At 43.5% G+C, this 25,517-nt stretch overlaps 1 long non-coding RNA gene across 1 annotated transcript in view; it reads right to left on the minus strand.

Moving 5' to 3' along the window:
- Positions 1–1,260: 1,260 nt before the first annotated feature.
- LOC118552793 (uncharacterized) overlaps positions 1,261–25,517 on the minus strand; it is a 28,701-nt gene continuing 4,444 nt past the window's right edge. The window contains exons 2-10 of the long non-coding RNA XR_013442454.1: positions 23,739–23,895; positions 20,519–20,677; positions 15,658–15,817; positions 15,510–15,568; positions 14,043–14,732; positions 3,298–3,533; positions 2,778–2,942; positions 1,810–1,940; positions 1,261–1,439 (exon numbers count right to left, since the gene is read on the minus strand). This is a non-coding gene — a long non-coding RNA (uncharacterized LOC118552793). The remainder of the gene's footprint in view (positions 1,440–1,809; positions 1,941–2,777; positions 2,943–3,297; positions 3,534–14,042; positions 14,733–15,509; positions 15,569–15,657; positions 15,818–20,518; positions 20,678–23,738; positions 23,896–25,517) is intronic.

Raw genomic sequence — 25,517 nt, forward strand, 5'->3', positions numbered from 1 at the left:
CACAGTGCAGGCTGCAGCTTCCTGCACCTTGCATCATTAGGAACTCGACTCCATCCGCTTCCTTTCTCTCAGAAATGTGTTGACATTTCTGCTGCACTGATATCCCCCCCTTGTTTTCTCTTTGCTGTGCATTTATATCTTTTTTCAGTCATATAATGGGTTTTCAGGTGGGAAAGGAGAAACTCGTGTTTTCTCTCTTGAATCAGAGTTAATAGATGATTGTGTATGAGCACTAAAAGAAAAAAATATAAAAGGACTCCAACATTCAATACTACCTGTCTTCTTTGAAGGAAACTCTGGGCATGCTCCCCTTCAAGACAGAGGAGACTCACCATGAACACGCTGTAATTGGCTACTCTGGGCCATGGCTCAGCTCTGTAGGTCTCCATTTCCCTGTTGTGGGGAAAACCATAGGAAATGCTTGAGATGAAAGAATATTCCTGATGGGGGACGCCTGGGTGGCTCAGTCGGTTAAGTGTCTGCCTTCAGCTCAGGTCATGATCCCAGGGTCCTGGGATCAAGTCTTGCATCAGGCTCCTTGCTCAGCGGGGAGCCTGCTTCTCCCTCTGCCTGCCACTCCCCCTGCTTGTGCTTTCTCTCGCTCTCTGAATCTCTCTTTTTTCTCTGACAAATAAATAAATAAAATCTTAAAAAAAAAAAAAAAGAATCTTCCTGATGGGATGAATGCAACATCAATCACATTGGCCCAAGATTGTGACGGGGGCCTGATATTTTATAGGATCCTCTCTGTACCACTCCATGCTACCGTCTGTCCCGCCCCCACCACTCCTCAACAGTCCAGTTGAATCTGCCTCTCACTGGGCTTTTTATTCCCCAAAGCTTTCCCAGAAGAAGAGGTGAATGTATCATTCATTACCTTATTTTTCTTAAGATTTAGATATGATCTAATACTCATTTACCACCGTGATTTAATTTCACATAGGGACTCAAGTTTAATAAACTATAACATACTTCTGACTGTATTATGTTGACCAATACAAGATGGTTCTGCATTCCTGATACATTCTGAGCCAAGACATATTTGTTATTTATATTCTGGACATTGCCTCTATGTTAAGGAAGAGGAAAATTATCTGAAGATAAGATTGTCATATATAAGACGAAACTGGCTTCATCTTTTAAGATGCAAACCCTCAAGTTTGGATGACCACAAACATAACCTTATAAAATATTCTTATCCTAGTAAAGTGGATATTAGCCACAGAGAGCGTCTCCGATTTACCACCATTACCTGTCACATTGTGGATGCTTGATAGATGTTTGCTGGGTCAATGAGTATTGGGCCAGAACTGTTAAGTACCTTTGGCTTGGGTCAGGATTCATTCTAGAGACCAGAATGGCACTCATTATGCAGGCAGCATCAGCTACTGTAAGCTGTGGGGAGACAGGTGTCAAAGAGGCTGAAGAATAAGCGGAACCTGTAGTTGAACGTTTGGAAAAGGGGAAGGAGCAATCATTAGCGTTTAACTACTTTTCAGTTCTAGCTGAAGTGGATTCTGGTTCTGAATTCATTTAAAAGGTACAGGATGTTTAGAGAACATTATTTTTAACAGTGGAAAACCAGAAACAGAATGAATGTCTAACACTAAAAGAAAACAGTTACTGGATAGAATAATAATGTAGTCTTTTTAAAAATAGACTCTATTTTTTAGAACAGTTTTAGATTTACAGAAGAATCGAGATGAGAGTACAAGGAGCTCCCATATACCCCAAACCCAGTTTCCCATATTACTGAGATCTTACATCAGTATGGTATATTTATTACAAGTAACGAATAGATACTGATACCTTATTATTAACCAAAGTCCATGCTTTATTTAGATTTCCTTAGGTTTTTGCCTGATGTCCTCCTTCTGTTCCTAAAATCCCATCCAGAATACGTTATGTTTAGTTGTCTTGTCTCCTTAGGCTTCCTTCGACTGTAACGGTAGTTATAAAGTAGTTTTTAAAAATGATGAATTTACCAAAAAAAAAAAAAAATTGTGAATGAATTTACATAAGGGAATAAAGACCAAAAAGAAACACAAGGAAACGCAAATACTGTGTTGAGGCATCAAGGTTATGGTTGAAATGTACATATTTATATTATTTTCTTTTTTAAATCACGTTCTAATTAATGTTGGTTCAATTATAAATTCTCAACTCTTCACCTTTACCTCTCCTCATCACATTTTTATAGTTTTTGACTCACAGATAAACAGCCTACAGATGACAGATCCAAAACAGCTGATGGGGATGCACAAGCAGGCCCCCCGGAGTCTCCCTTGAGGTTAGACTGGATGCCCTGAACTGTAAGCAGAATGACATTTCTTCTGAAGTCTTCATCTCTTCCTCCCCCCATCATTTTGAGACTGAGATAAAGTAAGTATTTGAACCTCACGTTTAGGGAACCTTCTCAATTTCTGAGGCTAGCTGTATAATTCTTTAATACATTGAAAGGACGGATTTCTTGCTCTAGTTAGGGTACAAACACCATGTGGCTTTTTTTTCTCTATTTTTCTTTTTTCTCTCCCCCGGGCACCTACCTTTTTCCCTGTCTTCAGCAACAAAGCACTACCCCTGCCATGTAGAACTAACTCATGCACCTCATATGTCCAGGCTCTGCTTACACGCTGCTGGGAGACTCAGCCACCCAGAAGCATGGAAAAGATTCAGTAGAGGGGAGAGCAGAGCAGATTTTTTTGGAACTTAAAGGGTTTTGAAGCCATTTTGCAGAAGTGGAAGGCCTTGGGGGAAAAGAGTGGTCAGAAACTCACCAACTGGGGCGCCTGGGTGGCTCAGTCGGTTGGGCATCTGCCTTCAGCTCAGGTCATGATCCCAGGGACCTGGGATCGGGTCCTGCGTTGGGCTCCCTACTCGGTGGGGAGTCTGCTTCTCCCTCTCTCTCTGCCTGCCACTTCCCCTGCTTGTGCTCTCTCTCTCTCTCTGTCAAATAAATAAATAAAATCTTTTTTAAAAAAAGGAAAAAAGAAACTCCCCAACTTCTTTCCTCTTCTTCCTGGGAACACATCTGGAGTACACTGCCCAGCCTCTCACGCGGGTGGGCGTGGTCACAGGACTGAGTTGAAGCCGGCAGAATTTGGGCAGAAGTGGTGTATGCCACCTCAAGGCCTGGCCCATAAATATAAGGTCTTCTCAAGTGAGGAATGTTGGTGAAACAGAAACAATCATGTTCACCCAGCCTACCCTGTAGCTGCTCGGCATACACGCCTGTCTCCTCATACATACAATCCCAAAGGCTCCGGGAACATAATCCACATACCACCTCAAACTCACTTAGTCACATGCAACTTCTGCATCCAGCTCCGAGTTTGGGATCTCTGGGTACAACCTGTATCGGGTCTGGATGTTGTTTCTCACAATCCAACAGCTCTTGAATGAAGTGATGAAGGCTCCCCGCTTCCACCCAGCAGTTTTGAAATTTCAAGTCTGTCACTAGCAACACTTCATTTCTGTATTATCAGGCCTCTTGGGTGACAGAAATCCAAGGTGTTTGGCAAAGTGAGATAATCCTGAAGCCAAAAGAGAATTAACTTGGTCTCTGTGGGATGTGGTATCTATAGCATTTAGATTCAGAATCTGTGGGGCAGTGACAGTCAGCCGAGGTTGGAAGATGGGAGAAGGCTGACTCTGGAGAGAAATGAATGGAGAGGCCTTGTACTTGCAGAGCTTCCGCGGACAGCTTTCAAATCCCGCAACCCCCAACCCCCACTGTCTGCCTACATTTCCCTCTTGGGTTCTCTGAAACACGGTTTGTATTTTTATAATAATTAATCCTCCCTTTCCGCCTCCCAATTTTTTTGGCTTAATTAATTTGAATTGGTTTTCAGAACTTGTCATTAAAGAATCCTCACTAACATGATGAAGCAATGTTTAGAAATGCCAAAGGAAGGAGGCATCTGCTAAAGATTGGCAGCTTTTATCTATTTCTTCACCACAAAAGAGTGGATTCCAAACCCAGACATTGTAAATTCTTTTTTTTTTTTTTTTAAGATTTTATTTATTTGATAGAGAGAGACACAGCGAGAGGGAACACAAGCAGGAGGAGTGGGAGAGGGAGAAGCAGGCTTCCCGCCGAGCAGGGAGCCCGATCCGGGGCTCGATCCCAGGACTCTGGGATCATGACCTGAGCCGAAGGCAGACGCTTAACGACTGAGCCACCCAGGTGCCCCCAGACATTGTAAATTCTTTAATTTACAACTGGGTTTTGAAAACTGGGACTCCAGTTTTCTTTCTATGAGGGTGTGATAATCACCTTTTAGAAATTCCCCTGTGGATGGGGCGCCTGGGTGGCTCAGTCAGTTAAGCGTCTGCCTTCGGCTCAGATCATGATCCCAGGGTCCTGGGATCGAGCCCCGCATCGGGCTCCTTGCTCCGCGGGAAGCCTGCTTCTCCCTCTCCCACTCCCCCTGCTTGTGTTCCCTCTCTCACTGTGTCTCTCTCTGTCAAATAAATAAACAAACAAACAAATAAATAAATTCCCCTGTGGAGATTTATAGGGGAGTAATATCTTTAATTAATTGACATTTCATTAAGTTTGGAGATCCCTGCTATAAAGAAAATCTTTGCTAACCCCTGAATCAGAGTTTTAGGTTAAAAATCCTCACCATCATTCATTCATAACCTCCTCGTTCTTGCCTCAAAGGGCTGTGCTTCTGGAATATTACCCTGGTAGCAGATATAGAATGTGTATCGACAGGGTGGCATCTGGACACTAAGAAACAAATTAGGAAGCAACTGCAATGGTGAAAGGGAAAAATTTCCCCCAAATCATGGCAAAGTAAAGTAAAAGAGGGAATGGGCTCGGGAGATGCACAGATGGGATTTAACAACTGAGTAGGTGTGAGATATGAAGGAGAGGTCTGAGTCAATGAGAATCCAAGGCTCCATCTGCAGCATTTCTATTGTATTAATGTATAATTAAAATTGCGTTACGTTACTTTTTACCCTTCATATTGGCAAAAATTAGAAAGCTAATTAATGCTAAACGGTGTTGGGGATAAAGGAATATAGGGACTCAGATACACAGCCAGCAGCAGAACAGGCTGGGGCAGTCTTTCTGGACCCCCATCTGGCAGTACCAAGTAAAATTAAGATGTGCCTCATTACCCAATTATTTCCCTCCTGAGCCTATATCCAAGGGATGTTCTCGCACATGTTGTAAGGGGAGATGTACAAGGGTGCTCATTGCAAGCGTTTTCTTTAAGTAGTGAGTTGGAGGCAATCTACTTACCTGTCACTGGTGGATTGAATAGGTAAAATACGGAGGATGCACCCAATGGAGCACTCAGTCAAATAGAAGCAACAAACTAGATGTACTTCAGCACCACAGCTAGATCTCAGAACCACAGTACTTGATAAAAAAGAAATAGTAAGCAGGGGCACCTGGCTGGCTCAGTCAGGAGAGCATATGGCTCTTGATCTCGGGTTTGTGAGTCTGAGCCCCATGTTGGGTTGGGTGTAGAGATTACTTAAAAATAAAATTTAAAAAAATAGTAAGTTATAGCCTTTTACATAAATTGGCCATTTACATGAGTTAAAAATGTATGTACCAAACATAATACATTTTATAAGAAACATAATAAAAGGATACGCATCACATATATTAGAGTGTTGCCCATTTAGAGAAAAGAATGGAAGGAATGAGAATAAAAGAGAATAAATCAATAAATGAAAGAAGGGAGAGGCTTCGAGTGGACCAATAAGGACAGAGTGCCATGAACTCAGGAGCATTATGGACTCAACCCTCTGACCTGAGGTAAGAAGAGACTTCCATGAAGGAGGTAAATATCCCACAAATATCACTGAGACTTGAGGAAGCCATCGAGTGGCACTCTTCCTTGGAAGGTATGCTTTGATCAAAAGAAGCACATGTGGGAGAAAGGCAGTCAGAGAAGCCTTGCATATCAAGATGTGCTTGACTATGTGATGGCCATGAAGCTCAGGTGATGAGCACAGTAACAGTTACTAGGCCGAGATAGAGGAGAAAGGCAGAAAGCATGGTGGGAACAGGATCCAAATTTCTTGGCTGAATGAAGGGAATGGATAACATGTGTCTGAAATATACCAAAATGGGCATACTTGTTAGCAAAACTAATTTACACCGAGAAGCATTGGGGGTTAAGGAGAGAGAGCAACAAGCAAGATATGAGTAATCAAGTGAGCCAAAAAATGACCATCATATTCATGTTGAAAGTGAAAGTATATATTTCCTCAAGATTATAAAGGGTCAGCCTTCAAAAGGAATCAGGTACCTGGAAGCTCTGAATTGGAGAATCTCTGGGGTCCATGAATAAGATGATGGAGTCTTGAGGAAACGAAGTCCTCTTATGGAAATGAGAATTTAGGGGAAGGGGAGGGAAGAGTTGAGGACTGGGGGATAGTTGGGAGTGGGTGTGGGAGTGAAGACCCAAATTCATACTCGGCAAGAAGTATTCCAAGGGAGAAGTAATATTCCTTTAGAAACTCTAAAATTTAACCATATCACGTAATTGTCCCACAAACTCTGAAGCAGCTCTGCTGGTTACCTGAACCTCAGATGGCCCCTCGTCAAACTGGTGGGACCCAGATCCTCAGGATAGAGGATGCGTATATTCTATTTCCCCACCTCTCTCTCATCTCCTAATTCAAGTTCCCCTGTGTCAACTGCCTCTTTTCTCCTTTAGTCAGATTTTTATTAGAAATAAAAACTGCAGTCAGGATGTTACAATAAATGCTCTCAGTGAGGGGTAATTTATAGAGGAAGGTCATGGTTCTTGGACTTCCCGTGTCTATTTAGGCTCTGATGGAACATTCTGATACACTTCTCATGATTAAGTTTTATTGAGTCAGCATGACGAGTATGGATCTGAAACAGCACTCAGAGACTTCAAGATGAGAAAATAATTGAGAACAGGAATCTCTCTCACTCGTCTTTGTAAGTCCCTGAGCCTAGTCGGGCATTGAGCACATACAAAGTATGAAGGCAGTGACTGAAGTGTCAATGAATATTGAGCCAGAAGTGCTTACCTACCTCACGCCTAAGTCAGGATGCACCCTGCCTGGATTGGGCTAAAAATGCAAGTGAGGTGAAGTTGGTTATGAAGAGGGGCTGCAAGAGCTCAAAACCAGGAAGGCTTGCCAGTCTCAGAATATGGACGATGGCCAGTGGTTACTAACTTCCCAATTTGTAATAGGTAAATATAAACAAGATATTTACAGAAAACTACTTAGGATAGTGAAAAACAAGAAAGAAGTTTGAATAGGTACTGGAATGTTCCAGAGAAATTAAAAAGAAAGCACTGACATGAAAATAGTTTGTGACAGAGTGAAGGGATTTTAGGTGAAATTTTACTTATTTTTATAATGTTGCAAATTGTCATTTTAAACGTTTAAAAGAGAAAAGGAATTCATTGAACTTTTCACCTTGTACCTAGGCAGTGAGCAGATATTAACTTGAAAAAAGCACTTGGGAACCCACATTCAGGACTGCTACTCATTTAGGTTTCACCACATGCTCGAAACAGTGGGCAGAATATTCCCTCTCAATTTTTCACCTCATCTCTCCTATATCATTTTGAAGAGAAATAAAATGGGTATTTGGCATATTGAGTTTAGACAGGGATCTCGTTCCATTGCCTTGGAAGTTAGGTGGAGAATATTTTGTACGTCCCCAGGGAGAAGTATCTAGGGACAGTTGGAACATAGGCAATACATCAATTTCAGTTTTCTGTTTTCCTCTGTCTCTTCTCCCACTTGGTTCTGGACCACCTACATTCTCCTTTCCTTTAGTCACAAAACAGGTCAATTAATACAAATAGATGTTTGGGGGAGCTGCTGCCAAGTTCACACACTCAATATCTGATCAAGCTCCACTAGAAAGCTGTAGTGCATGTAAGTTCTGGATGCTCTAGAGGAAAGGAGTGATCAAAGTAAATAGGGCTGCCACGGTCCTGTTGTCCAGTCTGTGCACTGCCTAAAGATACCTGGCTGAGTATGTGAGTGAGCACAGTCCCTACTTCACCCCCCAAGCTGTGTGCACTTACTTGTAGGAGCCGCATCAGAAGAAGTGCCATTTTCTTCTTACAGAGTTGTTGTCCACATGCCAAATCTGTGGCCCCCAGGGGCTGTGTCTGCTCAGAGGAGGGCACTCTTGTCTACCTTGTCCACACAGAAGGAGTTTTCTTCCATTCATTCAAGGCACATACTCTTAGCAGACGTCTTGAGAGTGGGTTAGGGTTACTCAGAGAAATCTTGGGAGGGAAGGATTTCGAGACCATTCCGAAGGAAGAAAGGATGATTTTTTAGAAAAAAACTAGCAGGGCCCAGACTTATCTCGAGCAGGAAGAGATACTGCAGACACTCAGTGTCCTGCCTGCATCCCCCTTAGACCTCCATCTCTGCATCTGATGCATTTCTGCCCCTGAAGGCTGTCCCAGAACTGTGGAAAGCCGTCTTGTTCACCCAGAGTCAGCATTCTGGAAAGGCTGAGGAATTAACACTCCCTGGACTGGCCGTCAGCCAATGACTGATGAGACTGGGTGTAAAATACCCCAAATCCCCTAGTTCTCTAGTGAGGTAATCCCTGAGGTATGCTTTGCACCCTTTTCCGTAATTTTCCTGAGGGGTTAAGCTCCGCTTGGCCCCTGTGGCAGCTAGCTTAGTAACATACCCCTTTCTGGCAGCTTCCTCTCCCTGGGTCCCTCCCCAAACTGCCCTGCAGGTGGCGCCTGTACCTCCCAAATAAACTACTTGCAGAGGAATCTTCCCGTGAGCTTCTAAGGGCATCTCGGCTGAGGTAGTGACTGCCTCGCTGGAACGGACACTGGTCCGGGGTTGAGAGGAAAGTGGATACATGAGTGGGGCGGGAGGCCATTTGTTTAAGGACTTAAGAGACCAGACTGAGACTTTACACTTGATTTAGGAGACCATTCGTGTGTTGGGTGAAATAGGAGTATTTTTCTTACAATTTATTATTTTCACATTTGATGCATTAATTCCTAGATTTCTATAAATCTTGCATTTTCCAGTGAGTTCTGGCTATTAAAATCTTGCCTGAAGTCAAAGACTGCAGCCTTCTTATCTATTAGTTGTGTGTAAAAAGAAACTCTAGAGAGAAGTCTTATTACAGTGTAAGACAGAGATGAAATTCAAAGCAATGAAGCCATTCTCAAGAGCTTGTTAGAGAACGATGAAGGCTGAGAATAGTCACAAGCCTGTAGGTTATAAGGCTACCCGTGTGAGGATTTTTATTTGTAGCCATCCTATTCAATATTTTATAGCCTTTTTTTTAAAGATTTTATTTATTTATTTGAGAGAGAGAGAATGAGAGATAGAGAGCACGAGAGGGAAGAGGGTCAGAGGGAGAAGCAGACTCCCTGCTGAGCAGGGAACCCGATGCGGGACTCGATCCCGGGACTCCAGGATCATGACCTGAGCCGAAGGCAGTCGCTTAACCAACTGAGCCACCCAGGTGCCCTTTTATAGCCTTTTTAAGAAGCAACTTTTTAAGGTTATCTGAAGTCTCCTTAAAAACATTGAGACTTCAAAAATTTAATATTATTTCCTATGGTAAGAAACCTCGAACCTCAAAGTATTGCATAATAATTGGTTGTCATGGGAAACCACATGATTGTAACTGGTGTCTGTAACTCCTAAAGGTATATAAATAACCTAAATCCCTTTGTTCTGCAGAGAGTCTCAAAATTCTATATCTGATTCTTCTCACTTAAGCCCAGAAAAAAATTAATGAAGTCAGTGACTCTGGCAGATTCTGTCCTAAGACAATGCATTTGAGAAATTTAAATTAGAAAGCTGGCAAATCTATCACATGCTCTCTGCCTTGTAGGCTTAGAAACCTGGAGTAATCTTTCTTAGAGGTATTTCTCCCTGCCACACAAGTTCAGAAACTTGGTATCATCTTCTATATGTGGACTCTTATCAACCAATCTCATAGGAAATGCCACATTAAAAAAAGTAACACTAGTTTATTAATTTACTCTGGAACTCTCTCTGCAGAGGAGACTAGAGACTCACATTCTCTGCTCAGAGCACTTTTGCCCTGTAGGCAGGCTACCCAAGGAGTCAAATTATCATCAGAAGTTTGTTGGGGGGCCCCTGGGTGGCTCATTCGGTTAAGCGTCTACCTTTGGCTCAGGGCATGATCCCAGGGTGCTTGGATCGAGCCCCACACTGGGCTCCCTGCTCGGCGGGGAACCTGCTTCTCCCTCTCCCTCTGCCTGCCGTTTCCCCTGCTTGTGCTCTCTCTGTCAAGTAAATAAAGAAAATCTTAAAAAAAAGTTTGTTTGGTGTGGATTCAATCAAAATTAAGGGAATTTGATCATTTGAGTGGTTGGCGTCAGACTAAGTTAGGATGATACTCTCATCTTGCTCTCAGGACCAGAATATTTGGTGGATTTCTTTGGTTCACAGTCCTTTCTCCCATGGAGAGTGTTTGGATGGACACTATAGGGTTTGTCTTTGTGATTCTCTTTTTTCTATATTCATGCCTAACCAATAAACCCCCTTCTGATGAACACTTTCTTTAGATATTTTAAATACATTGGCCCAGTCCCAAAAGGCATGGGTTCTTAACTATGGCTTTATGAATAACTGGATATTCTTGAATACCTGAAAAGTGAATGCATATTTTATGTCTATGGACATTTTCTCTAGAGAGGATTCATAGCTTTTACCAGACTCTCAAAGTGATTTGTTTTCAAAACGAAGTTAAGAACCAGAGACAGAAACAAAGTTGAAGTCCTGCCAGCCTGGGTACCCACTTCTTAGAATGATTTTCTCTATTTCCACTCTGACTCATTATGTGCTGTTTTAAAGCGTTAACTCTTCTGGGGCACTCTCATTTCTATATTTAAGGGAAAGAGACAGTGCTTCCATATAACCTTGAAAGAGTTGATAGAAAGAAATGAGAGGGTTTCTACAAGGAGTGATCAATGTGAGCCAGAAGAGAAGTGTCCTGTCTAACAGGATTTTAGATGGGCTTAAAAAAAAAAAAAAAAAAGAAATCCCAATTTAGTTCTAAGTTCTAAAATTGATTTCTCTCTTTTAGTGGTTAGGCTGTATGTAGGTCAGAATAAGTAGGGATGGTTGCTTTAAATCTGGAAAAGCTGGAAAGCATGAATAGAAGTGGAGTGATTCTAAGTGCGTCAGACCGAAGAAGTGAAATGTGAGTTTGAATAGGCATAAAGTTGCAAATTACAAATGTGGATGTAGGCTATGATATTTAACTTGAGTACCCACAAGTGGTTTTAACAGCTTGCTTGGTTCGTTTATTGAAGCCTGGATGCAGTGGTGGCCTAGAGTCAATGAGGTTAAGGTGCCAAAGGTCCAAAAGCACAGGAACATGGCAATCTTGGAGTGGACCTAAGTGTGGGATCTCCTTGGCCACTCTCATCAGTAACCCTAGCAAGGTCCGGAGGCTGCCCCCTGACCATAGCATGAGCCGTGCACAGGTGATGGAAGCACGCTGAAACACAATGCCAAAGACAGGAGTGGGAGACACTGCCTCTGAACTGGAGTGGCTGATTTCAGTGGGAACAGGCTTCTGGATTGGCAGAGGCCAGCTCGTGGCCCTTCGCTTCGGGCTCAGGTTGGGTGAATTACCACAATCAGCTGCAGGGACAGAAAGGCCCTTAGAGCGTTTTGACTTTCAGAGATCTGTGATGGCAGCTAACGGATCATGGGGTACTTAGGAATGAACAGATGGGCCGTCTACTAAGGTGTGGCTTTAGCTATGTATTTGGAAAACAGAAACCTGATTTAAGTTGCCACAGTGGGAATATGTTGCCTTATATCCAATTATCAAACCAAGCCAGATCACAGGCCTAGAGCCCCTCAATTAAGGGGAAAGCTGGGTCCCTTTAAGGAAGGACTCAGCAATTTGGCTGTATTATAAATTTTCCTCCAAGCCTGCCCAAGAAAGACCTACATCCAATTATTAAAATGACTATGCCCTCGAAGGGAAAAAATCTGTTGGGAGTGAGTAGATCCTGTTTTAGTTGATGCTATTCACTGGGGGTACAAAATACCACCCCGGTTAGAATGTTGGTGTGTATATATACACTAGTATAAAGTAGACATACTTGATAATTGGCTGAATCCCTCCATTGGTTACCTGAATCCTTCCTTTATTGTCTCTTATTCAATCCAACCTATGGCCCCATGACAGGGATGGACTGGAGAAGAGACATGTAGATGGGCTTCCTGGAATGGGCATAGAGTATAAAGACAATCATGTCCCACAAAAATGCCCAAGAGGAGGCATACAATATAGTTCAGTCACTCAATAATAGTCATGTGGAAAAGATGAGTGGTCATGTAGATGTCAGTTAGCCTCTTATCCCATCTGCCTCACTGACTGCCCAAGGGGTCGGGTACAAAGTGGCATGGTGGTGAAGGAACAACATAAATTCCCCTCATCAAAGTTAATTTGGCTACCACAGGTGGGTGCCAAAAGCAGAAGCCAACAATGAGTGCCCAATATAACACCATTCCCTAGGGAGACCAACCAGCCAACTGATGTTAAATTTATTTCACAGAAACCCTTCCTTCATTGAGGACTGAAAAATGTCCTCATGGGAATAGATCTATTTCCAGATTTTCTTTCCATGCTCCCAATGCTTTCACCAGAATCATCAAAGGCCTACAAAGAATATCTTATGAAATACCACCATGAAATTCCCATACGATACAACTTCTGACCAAGAAACTAATTTTACAGTTAAAGGGATGTGGCAACGGGCTCGTACCATGCAATTTATTGGTTTTGGATATACGTTATTACCCAGAAACAAATGGCCTTAAAGAACAGTGGAATGAACTTCCTGGAGACTCAGTGATGGTGGCAGTAGGAAGTCAGCACCCTACCAAGTTGGGGAGCTATCCTCTAGGAGCAGCACGTTTTAAACCAGCAACCAATATTTGATGTTGTTTCCTCCATAGCTGAGACACACATGTACAGGAAGAAAGAGGGTGGATATAGGAATGGTCCCCTTCATGAGTATATCTAATAATCCAGTTCTTGTTTTCACAATCTTGGTGTGGGCAGGTTTAGAAGTCTTAATTCCTAAGTGAGATGACACTTCCAACAAGGAACACAGCCGTGGTCTCACACAATTAGAAGCTGAGACTGCTCAGTTGCCATTTTGGTCTCCTCATGACACTGAGCCAACAGGCAGATGTGGGTTTTCTATTGTCTGGGATACCTATTCTTTTTTTTTTTTTTTAAGATTTTATTTTATTTATTTGACAGAGAGAGACACAGCGAGAGAGGGAACACAAGCAGGGTGAAGTGAGAGAGGGAGAAGCAGGCCTCCCGCCGAGCAGGGAGCCCTATGTGGGGCTCGATCCCAGGACCCTGGGATCATGACCTGAGCCGAAGGCAGACGCCCAACGACTGAGCCACCCAGGCGCCCCATGGGATACCTATTCCTAATTGTTAAGGGGTAAGTGAGTTATTGGATGTTTCAGGACATAAGAGTCTAAGGAAGCATCAAGGAGAAATTCTAATTTTGAGTTATCTCTGGTATACCAATTATTTTATTTTTTTTACAGATTTATTTATTTATTTGAGAGAGAGAGAGAGCATGAGTGGGAGGGGCAGAGGGAGAGAGAATCTGAAGCAGACTCCGCGCTGAGTGCAGAGCCTGACATGGGGCTTGATCTCATGACCCGAGATCATGACCTGAGCCTAAACCAAGAGTCGGATGCTTAACTGGCTGCACCACCCAGGCGGCCCCCAATTATTTTATTTTAAATTGACAACCAGGGACATGTGGTCTAATATGAAATGCACAGAGGTGGGAATTCCCTTTTAAACTTTGATCTGGGGAAAGCCTATGAAAGGTCAACCCAGCCTACAGATAAAAAACAGAAAACTCAATCTTTTGCAAGTCACATAGGAAAGATAGCAGAAGTGGAAAAGCACAGTTTATGATCACTAACCGAACTGACAAAGTCTTCTGACACAAAAGTAGTTCAGAAAAAGAGAGCAGGGAGAACTCAAAGACCACAAAGAGGCCTACCATGAATACTCAGTCCTGGTCTGACAGGGCTCCTTCACCGTTCCCGGGCTCTGTGGTACTCCAGATTCATCCCAGATGTGTCCGATCATGGTGGAAAATCTGACCACAGATTCAAAGATGGTAGTAAGACTGTGTTATTAAACACAAGCTTGATGCAGGAAGAAATGGAAAACACCAGAGCGAAGCAGTTCCTTGACTTGCCTTGCTAGATATGTGGCTTCTATCTTCCAAACAGAAAAGAAAAGGTAGAGGATTTTCTTTAGATGCACTAAATCATGAGGCCAATTGCACAAAGCAAATGATCATACCCTTGAGAAATTTTCCATGGAACTTCCTTAAGACTGCAACTGTCCAGGACGCAGGTGTCAATTCAAGCCTGGAGTTCTGGATCCTAGGGTGGAGGCTGGAAGTCATTCACACAGAAAAGATGCAGCAGCAACGCAGCTAATGCTGACTCCCCGTTCTCACGGTCTTATGCTTCTTTGTAGTCCTTGTTCAACTTGTAGGTAACATGAGTGTTAGACGCAAGAGTTCACCTTCTGATCCCAACTTGGTGCTGAATAGTACAGGTAATGTTTTCCAGTCCTGGGCCCACATCCTCCAGACAACTACTCTCCCTTCATATCTCATGGGGACAAGATGATCCCCAGAGTGGAGGCATAAACTGGGGTGTGTTGGAGATTGTGGATCCTAAATAGGAAGAATTTTTTATTTTATTCATTTTTTAAAAAGATTTTATTTATTTATTTGACAGAGAGAGCACAAGAGAACACAAGCAGGGGAGGAGCAGAGGGAGAGGAAGAAGCCCCATATGGGGCTCGATCCCAGGACCTTGGGATTATGACGTGAGTCAAAGGCAGATGCTAAACCGACTGAGCCAGCCAGGCACCCCAGGAAGAAGTTTTTAATGATAAAGCTAAATAAAAGCCATACAATTTAATTCTCCATAGGGAAGTTACTATGGATTTGTTATACGCATTGCATACATGAGCTCTGTGGCAGGAATGCATGAAATTTCATGCTTAAGCAAGAAGTCCATGCTATGGGCTCTGCGTGGGCATGATTGACAACACGGCTCGTGACTGGTATGTAGGCTCTACTGAAGCAATGGATGGAAAGTCCCCCCAGCTGTTATAAGAACTAGAAGCAAATAAAAACTTTAAAACCAAAAGTAAGGGGCACCTGCCTGGCTCAGTCGGTAGAGCACGTGACTCTTGATCTCGGGGTTGTGAGTACAAGCTCCATGTGGGGTGTAGAGATTACTTAAAAATAAAATCTTTAAAAAAATAATAAAATAAAACCCAAAGTAAAAGGGCAAAGGGGAAAATGGAAGAGAAAAAAACAAAAAACCCCAAAAAACCAGATTAAGCAATGCAGCGATCTCCCCGAAGCAGCCCTAGTGACCTACACTGGGCACATCGCAACAGAATTTAGCAGCGCCGTAGAATTCCATCCAAATTCACATACCTTTCAGTTCAAAGCATTGCGGTCATTATTATTTGACAGGAGCTCTTCAGCTTTTCAATCTAGGGAAATGTTCAGTTACAGAGGCTCTAGCACCAACTTTCAAGTTTCATTACGGTGGAAGAAGAAATCTACATTTTGGGCAATTTACCTTACATCTTGTTCTCGACCAATAGCTAGCTACTCATCCACCTTATTTTAATGGAGAGGCCTCCTTCTTTGACATTAGAATCTTCTTAGGAATTTCTATTAAAGAATGTGTTTTTTTATCCATGTGAAGATGAAGTGCTGGTTCCAGATTATGAGGTGTTCTAAAACGTCAACATTAAAAGAAGAATAGTATTAAATATTAACTTTGGACAATTTTTCTAAAATGACAATAATTTCAGGGGCGCGTGGCTGACTCAGTCAGAAGAGAGTGTGACTCTTGATCTCAGGGCTATGAGTTCGAGACCCATGTTGGGTATAGAGATTCCTTAAAAATAAAAATCTTTCAAAATAAAAATAAGTAAGTAAATAAATGACAATAATTTCAGCTGCTTCTCTGGAAGCTCAGGTGAGTCTGGGATGGTGTTCCAGGTGGGAGTGGTGAGGCCATCATGAAATAGAAGAGGGGCGCTGCTCTGCCGTCAGAAACCACCAGGGTAGAGAACCACAGGGCCTCCAACCAACTGCTGAAGAGTATGAGGTTCCTAAAAAGACAGGGCTGATATCCTGGAATAGAAAGCAGCTCAGGCAGTTTCTAGTCTAGCCAAGCTCCTAGCCCCTCTGCTGTGCAGAAAGCTCAGAGATCTGCTGAGCACCAGGGAGCATGAGTCATTGAAAATACCAGAATGTGTGGCCATGGAAAGGGTTAGGGGGGTCGGGGGACGTGGTTCTAGGCATAATGGTGTGGCTGCGGCAGTAATCCTGGCCAATATCCAGGTGCCTGAACTGAGGTGGTGGCTGTGGTAACTGAGAGAGGTTGGGGGACTGGGGTTCTCTCTAAGGGGTTATAGCAGGAAGAGAGTGAAAGCTGGTGGACTGAGGTGTCAGAAAAAAAGATGCTGGACCCTGAGATTTCCAGTGTGGATAGTCTGCAGATGCTGAGTTGGTTGGAGGACATTTCCTAGAAGCGGTTGGCTAGATTGAAGAGTAGGTGAATAGCGTTGGAGCTGAGAAGATAAAAAATTGGAAAGGTTTTGCGTGAGTGGGCTGTACAGCGGACCACGTACACAGGATGGTACCTTGAGTGATGAAGGTTAGAGGCGGTAAAACCAGAGGACACAAACCTCAGTGATGGCCAATCCATAATGGCTGGAAATAGGAACAGAGAGCACAGAGAAGGGTTTCCCTCTCCAGCCCTGTGAGAGCCTTGCTACCAGGGGCAGCCTCCCCTCTACCCAGCCCTTCCCAAGGTATTCTGGCTCTAGGGTTCTGTGCATTTCTACCCATTGTTCCTTCTGGCCCGAAGTCTCTGACTTCATGTCTTACTTCATCCAGTCTAAGACACTATCCCTTCAGTACAGTAATTATCTTTCGAGACCTCCTCCCTCAAACATCACCTCCAATGTTAAGCCTTCCTCAATACTTTCAGGCAAAATTAAACGTCACACAATGCTTCATGTCCCAGGTGTGGGGTCAGATGACATTGATGGTAATTCAGGCTCAACCACCACCAGTTCTGTGATTTGGGGCGAGTTACCTGAGTAATCTCTGTCTCAAATGCTGCATTTGTAAAATAAGCTCAGTAGTATTTCTGTGAGAATTTAAGGAGCAACGTTCATAATTTACTGCCTGGGGCACACAGACGTTGCTTAACAAATACCATCTTTCCCCCCCTGGAGAACCTTATATGCATCTTGGCCATACACCCACCATCTCATTGATAATCATTTGTTTATAGTCTGGTGATCTCTTTAATGCCAGAGCCCTTGTCTCCCCATTCCATCTGTCAATGTCTGGCTTGAATCAAGGCTCCAGCACACGCTGTTGAAGTAAGGTTAGTTGAGATGACAGGGTCCAGCCAGAAGTGGATCTGTGCTGCAGAGGGACCAAGTATCCAGCAAGTTTCAACCAAATTATGCTCCAAAAGGGTGTTGGAAACAAGAGAAATGTTTCAGGTCGAAATGGGACCACAGAGAGTGATTACCAGGAAACTCTGAGCTTTCACACAGAAGGATTTTGAATTTGGATCAAGCCCAATGAAAACTGGACAGCCATGTAAACAATCCAGCAGAGGGAAGCTGCAGCCTGCCATCTTGGGTCCAGTGGTGGGTATTCATCCAGATGCAGGCAGGCTGAGAACCCCAGGAGAGGAAGCCAGATCCCACCAAGAGTCAGAACTCCAGTTAACACTGGTTAGTGGAGAAAGGAATGTATACGTTGCTGTGAAAGATGAACTTCCAGACCCAGAAACATATTCCTGGGTGGATGAAGACAAGCATGGAGAAACTCCCATGGTGGCCAGGGAGCTTCAAGCCCCAGGTAGGAAAGGGCTTTCTTACGAAGGCCCCTGGGTAGGAGCCTGGGAAGTGGCAATGGGAGGGGCTGAGGGTCCCATTAGACCTGAGAGCCCAGTCACCAACTTTAGGTGACCTTAAATTTAGAGAACCAAAGGATCTGTCCTCACAGTCTGAGCTCTCTGGCATTCCTGAAACTTCAGGAATCCCCGAAAGGCAAGAAGAGTCCTCCCAGCCAAGGACAGGGAACACTGAGTGCCTACCCTCTTGGTTTTTTGACCCTAGGGTGAAGGCTGAAAAGTTTGGGAGGGGCCCCTATCTTGAGAAACCCCACAGAGAAACCTTTCCTTCTCCTCCTCCCATCTGCGGGAATGAAAGAAAGCCCTGCATTTATCTTGCTAACGTCTAGCCTCCTCACCCTGCTGCTCCTCCCTGCTGAGCTACAGAACCCTGCCCTGCCTGGCACCCGGTTCTGCAAGGGGTCTGTAGAGAGGGGTGTAGGAAGGAGGTAAAGGGGTAGGGAGCTGACTGGCTGGCTGGCCAGCATCAGGATTGGGAAGGGTGGTAACACAGGATTATTTCTGTGGCCTGCATTAATGCTCACATCCCCCAAGACTTCGAACGCATCTACTGGTTCTGATTGCAAAAGTGTGCACTTTCGGGGCACCTGGGTGGCTCAGTCGTTAAGTGTCTGCCTTCGGCTCAGGTCATGATCTCAGGGCCCTGGGATCGAGCCCCTCATCGGGCTCCCTGCTCCGCGGGAAAGCCTGCTTCTCCCTCTCCCACTCCCCCTGCTTGTGTTCCTGCTCTCGCTGTGTCTTTCTCTGTCAAATAAATAAATAAAATCTTTAAAAAAAAAAAAAAGTGTGCACTTTGTTTTCAAATTTACCCCCTGAGATAAGTCCCTAGTCTCTTGACACTTCACTATGATTAAAAAGCAATATTTCTATGTAGTGTCAGCAGTAAGTCTTAAAAATGCAATTTAATTATGATGAATGTTATCATCTAAAGAAATAAACCATTTATAATCACACCTTGCTTTTCTGGGACCAGTATTCTACAGGTTGTATTATTTGCTCAAGAAATTCTCTCCAGGCATTAGTTCAGAAGGTTCGTGACTTATACTTCTCACAGATATCCTTGAAGCCCTGATTGACTGAGCCAGAAATATAAGAGCTGTCTTATATAAACCCCTCTCCCTACACTACCTCACCAGAAATCCAAGCAGTTACTCCGCCCTGTCAATTAACTTTAATAATAGCTCCCAAATCTAGTGCTTGCTTCTCACTCTGATTATCTCCGAGGAAATGGACATGCACGTTCTGATGTGCAGACAGCCAGGATGCCTAGGCCCAGAGTCTGGCGCTCTACTCGCCAAGAGTGGGTTTGGCTAAGAGGCACAGAACTCAATTCACTCTTCATTCCCCATTCTCCATGCCTGAAGACTACCCTGCCCTCTGTCTACCCACTAGTGAGACATATAACAAAGAAATAAGTAAAATCATACGGTAAAATGGTAGAATAATAGACAAAAAAGATCACGGGAGAGAACGAGTCAAGAAGAAGACCCACGTAAGCATGGGCACTCTGGATATGTCCGGGGAGGCCACAGTCAGGGGAAAAGGACGACTCAGTGAACGGTGTTGGGACAACTGGCTTTGAAAAACAAAACAAAACTGAATTTGATTCCTGCATAGAACTATACACAAAAACAATCCCAAGAAATTAGCAACCTAAATGTGAAACATAAACCTCTAAGACTATTACAAAAAATGTGGGAGAATATATTTTTTTAACCCCACAGCAGGAAGTTCTTTCTTACCAAAAAATAAAACAGGCAAGAGTTTGTTTCTTGCTCATACCTAATTCAGGCCACAACGGGGCACTGCTCGTCACTCAGGGAAGCAGGACGCTAAGGCCCCATCACGGAACATGCTCTCAGGTTATGGTACTGTGGCAGGAAAAGGGAGCGCGCTAAGTGGGTGGCTGTGACCCTATACCCCAGCCCGTCCACTCCAGTTCACACATCCAGTGAAGCCACACACCACATCTAACTTCAAAAGGGGCCTTACAAGGTGCCTGGAAGGAGAAGAAAATACTAATTGGGGAAATATTCTTAAATAATGCCAACACACACACACACACACACACACACACACACACACACACACACACACACAAGTAAACTGTAGTAATAACAATAAGCTACAATGAACTGGGTGCTTACTGTGAGTCAGGCACTCATTGTTCTAAGTAAACACTGCCCATGTTTCCTCATTTGGCCCTCATGATAACCCTTGAGGTTAAGTTCTGCTATTTTCCAATTTTATAATTGGAAATTAGTTATGTAAATGGCTAATGAATAAAACAGAGCTAAGAAACAAGGGAAGGGAACATATCAGAGAAGGGGGGTGGTGGTAGTTAACGGTTAGGAGGGGCTATGTTAACTAATTCTTTATGTATTCTTAAAGCAAGCCCTTTGTGACTATATGTGTTGCAAATATTACCCATGCTGTGGCTTACTTTTCCATGCTCTTAATGGTATTTTTTAAAATAGAAAAAGAGGGGCACCTGGGTGGCTCAGTTGGTTAAGCGTCTCCCTTCGGTTCAGGTCATGATCCCAGGGTCCTGGGATGGAGCCCCATGTCCTCCCTGCTCAGCGGAGAGTCCGCTTCTCCCTCTCCCTCTGCCCTTCTCCCCTGCTTGTGTGCACAGGTCTCTCAAATAAATCTAAAAGAAAAAAAATCATTCATTTTAATGTAGTCCAATTTATTCAGTCTTTTATGATGGTGTTTATTGTGCCCAGTTTAAGAAAATTTTCTCTTCCTGAAGATCAAGACTTTTTCAAATGTACCAGTTTGGCACAGTGATTATTATTATTATTATTTTTTACGATTTATTTTAGAGAGAGAGCACAAGGGGAGGGGCAAAGGGAGAGAGAGAGAGAGAGAGAGAATCTCAAGCAGACCGCACTGACCTTGGAGCCAGACATGGGGCTTGATCTCACCACCCCAAGATCATGACCTGAGCCGAAATCAAGAGTCAGATGCATAATTGACTGAACCACCCAGGTGCCCCGCCTAGTGATTATTTTAAATAAAAGTTACTTAAGAAACAGCTGGTGCAAAGACACTCAGACCCTTCTATGTGCCTCTGAAAGCAGGAACTAATCTCCCATAGGAGAGGCACCTTCTCTGGACAAAATAAAAAGACATCCTTATCACCAGATATAGGAACTTTAAAGCCGAGAAAGCTGTAGAAGCAAATCGTGTGACTTTTTTTCTAATCTACAACTTCAGCCCAAATTCCACTTAGAATTCCTTATTAATTCATGCTTCCAAACATCTGTTTTCTTTATCCTGTCAATTCCTCACAAATGTGTTGTGTCTTTGTCTAAAAAGTATAAAAACTGCCTGCCTCAGTCATTTCTTTAGGGCCTCTGTGTGCATGTAATAAAACGGTTTATTTTTTCCTGTTAATCTGTCTCAGGTAAATTTAATTCTTAGTCCAGCTGGAAGACCCTGAAGGATAGAGAAGAATTCTTCCTTCCCTACGTTATCTTCTAGGAGGCTTGTTATTTTGTCACATACAGATCCCCAACCCACCTGAAATTGATTCTGGAGTATGGTTGAAGAAGTCAAATTTCATTGTTTTCCACATAGATAGATAGGCAATTAAGGTCAAGGTTGGAGTAGAAAAGGAGCCTGCTGCTCTGTGTTAACCTTAAAAATAAAGATGCCAGTTATTTTGTGAGCAAAAATGGGTTTATTCAGGACTAGCGGAGAACTGCAATCAGGGACAAGCAAGCTACGGCAAAACCATAGGAAAGTCTGCAGAACAAAGGAAAGGAACGCTGTGAACCAGACTAACGCCATCTTGGACAAATCCTCCACGATGACCGCACTGTGACCTGAAGCTTAAAGTACAGCACCAGCCCCCTGCCCCTCCACACACACACATTCTTTCTTTTTACCCAACCACGCCCTTAAGTTCGCCCTCAGGGCATAAGGTCCTTGATCTGCTCTGGAGATAGAACTACGGCACAGCTATTCTCAAACATTTCCTCCTGGGTGGTCTACTAGCACGTACTTCCCAACCTCTAAGGCTATAAAATCGGTCTTACCGGAGATGGGGCTGCACAGATCTACACGTCTTGCCACCGCACAAGACACACTTCTGTCCATAATAGTCCCTTTAATAAACTATTTCCCGTCAAGCTGGACCTATAGGCCTTTTCCTTCAGCATTCTGCCTTCAAAGGTTATTTTGGGACTACCTCCCTTTCAAACAACGCATGAACTTTTATAGAGGAAAGGGGATGTTGGGATGGCTATTATAAACAAAAAGCCCACTGGTATAGACTAGGAGTTTGAAGTATAGCGGCTCTTCATTGGCTGAGTTGTGACTCTCATTGGCTGCACGGCAGTGGGAAAGGAGGAACAATTTCCTGCTCTTGCTGGAATAGTAAAGAAGGATCCACCTGTTGGGTCTGTAATTGACAAGGAGGGCTAGGGCTTCGGAGTTTCCTCTGCTGTATCCCAATTTCATTCTAAACTAGGTTTCTTTTTGGGAACGCGGGGAATTTCCTGGAAGCAGTCCTACCCTCCCCGGATCCCAAGTGACAAGCAAAGCATTGGTCCCTGTGTTGAAGAGAAAAACAGAGATCATAGCAAGAAATCATTAAATGGGTGGGGTACATTTACTTACAGTGAGAACACAGGATCTAAGACTAGAAAGCCTCAGCACCCGTCAGCCATTTGGGGACTTAGCAAGGCTCGGTAAGGTCCTGTCCAATGAAGTTCCAGTGACATCTTCCTTTGATAAACCTTATGTGATCTCAGTCAACCGCTTTGCCATTACTCTGTCTGTGGAGGTCAGTTGGTATGTCGCACTTGGAAGAGGATACTTAGATACGCATCATTAGTGCTTTAAAATAATCGACACAACATCGTCTGGCCCACAAATGCCCTGTCCTTGGGGGAGTAACCAGAAATTGTACATGCCTCCCACCGATGATGGATCATGTGTGAAGAGTTCTGGTTTTCACCTTGCAGTACATGTCATGCTCATAAGAGCTTTGGAAAGGGCATGTGGCCACTCTAGTCCAGTTTCTGCTTAAACCCTGACCAGTTTATCTATGTTTGAATCCCCATTTTGAAGTTTCACCACTTTCCCTGACTCCAGACAATGTGAGCCCTAAAGGCATTCATGAATCAATAGGCTTTGCATCTATTCATAGGCAAGGGTAATCCAAGCTTAAAGATAAACCTTCAGAGGGGCACCTGGGTGGCTCAGTGGGTTAAACATCCGACTCTTAATTTCGGCTCAGGTCATGATCTCAGGGTGGTGAGATCAAGCCCCATGCTGGGCTCCACACTGGGTGTGGAGCCTGCTTAAGATTCTCTCTCTCCCTGTCCCTGTGTCCCTCCCCTCCTCCAAAAAAACCCCCAAAAACCAAAAAAACAAAAACACCCTTTAGAAAACCTTTAGAACTCTTTCACCAACAGACACAGTATCAATTCTTGTGCTTGGGCTTGCTTTAAAAGTGCATAAATTTACTAAAATCTATTCATGTGGTCAACACTTCACTCGAATAAAAGCAACTGGAATAAAATGTATTATCATCCTCCCAAGGGGGGTCGAGTCGCTCTCCTCGTCTTGACAGGTTTTCCCACACTGCAGTCTTAAAACACATGTAGTTCTTCCAGTACTGTTGACAGATTCTGAAAACTGGTGCCTTCCAAACATGCTAAGTGTTCCCGGAATTCCCTTTGTGTTTGTGAGTGCCATACCTTGGGTGACACGTACAAAGTGAAAGAGAAAACACTCGGTGCTGCCAATCAACGGTTCAGGGAGCACTGAAGACAGTCTGGACAAAAAGACGCCGTGGTCTGTCTCCGAAGGCGATGACTATGGACCCTTAGAGCAAGGCAACATCTGCAAGAGAAGCTGGAAGATGTCAGTTGATTACAAATGAGAACGAACGTGCCTGAGAACAGGAATGGCTACAGTCCATTGTTATCCATCAGAGGGACCGTATTTTATGATTGCCATAGAAGATAACAAACGCACCGTAAGAAATATTGGTTCCTGTATTAGTGAGGGACTGTTGGTTTTTTTCCACTATCGTCTACAGTCACGAAGTACTCAAAAGCATCGTGAGAACAGGTGCAGGGAGGCTACCAGTTTGCTACCTGAGCAGAAAATAGAGAAGAAATTTTTCTACCTCATGTTGAGAGCAGACTGCATAACCCCAGACCATTCTTTTCTCTGAGCAGTCAGTCACTATTCATGAGGGTTTTTATAACCATTAACTTTAATACGCCTTGATACGCATACGTGTGTATTACGTGCACCACCTTTTCTGCACCACTTCCCATTCTCTCAGCCTCGCTTACAGTTTCCAGTCTCAACTGCACTGACCGGTTCCTTGCTGGCTCCCGCTGCCACACCTCTCCTCAGGGGCGCACTGCCTCTCCCTTCCTGCCTTTCGGTTCTCTGACGCGGAGGCACAGAATGCCTGGGAGAACCCACTCTGCATTCATACCCATGCAACTCAGAACTGTGGGCTAGTCAAAATTCCATGGGGCAACTCTCCACCAATGGAGGACCTGAACCAGAGGATAAAAATGTCTCGCTTTTGTCCCCCGACTTAGATGATTCTGAGACTCATTTCATAAAGCTCCTCAGAAGGCCCCAGCGGGATGAAGGCCCAGTTGCCCACAGTAGTGGTCTACTCCATTATGTACCCTTATGTTGGATTTGTTCCTTTCCTTTCTACCCTCTAGGTCCTGCCCTTCTGTTTTCTAGGATCACTTCCTAAATAAGCCACCTGAATGTGTAGGCAAGGCAAAAAAAATCCTTTTCCTCTACCCTCTTATGGTCAGTTCATGATGCATGTGAATTAAACCAAAAGAAGACAGATTTATGAGAGAAAAAAACAGAGCATATTTATGCATGTAACACACACACACACAACACATATACACAATGTGTTACCCAACAATGAGTAACTCAAACAGGTGGTTAGAATTTGGGGCTTATGCACCTAACTTAGCAGATGAAGAGGAAAAAGAGAAAGGACACTTACGGGAAAAGAAATGACTTTTTGGAAAGATAAATGAGACTTTGGAGAATAGATGAGAGACATGATAGTCTCATGACAATGTCTCTTTGGGTATGGTGCCAATTTCTAGTCTCCAAGATTATATAGAGAGTTGTTCCCAAGACGGGATTGATGACAATTGAGTTCTGGGAGGCTCTGCTTTTAGGCAGATAAGGGATTCCAGGAACTCAAATGCTTTCAGCTCAAAATAATTCCTATGCCAAAGTGGTATGTTTTGGGGTGGCATACCATGATCCCCTTCAAATGTAAGCCCGTGTCTCAGGTTAAACACAGAAGCACATATAATCATGTTAAACAATATGCATAAATGACAATATCTATTTTTTTAATCATAATGAATATTATCAATCATATTACAAAGCAATGTTTACAATACATTGATTAATTTTCCCTCTGAATTTGAATATTTCAAAGACCAAATGTATTTATACATAGAAAATAATCC

This window comes from Halichoerus grypus, chromosome 11, assembly GCF_964656455.1.
Source record: "Halichoerus grypus chromosome 11, mHalGry1.hap1.1, whole genome shotgun sequence".
Lineage (NCBI taxonomy): Eukaryota > Metazoa > Chordata > Mammalia > Carnivora > Phocidae > Halichoerus > Halichoerus grypus.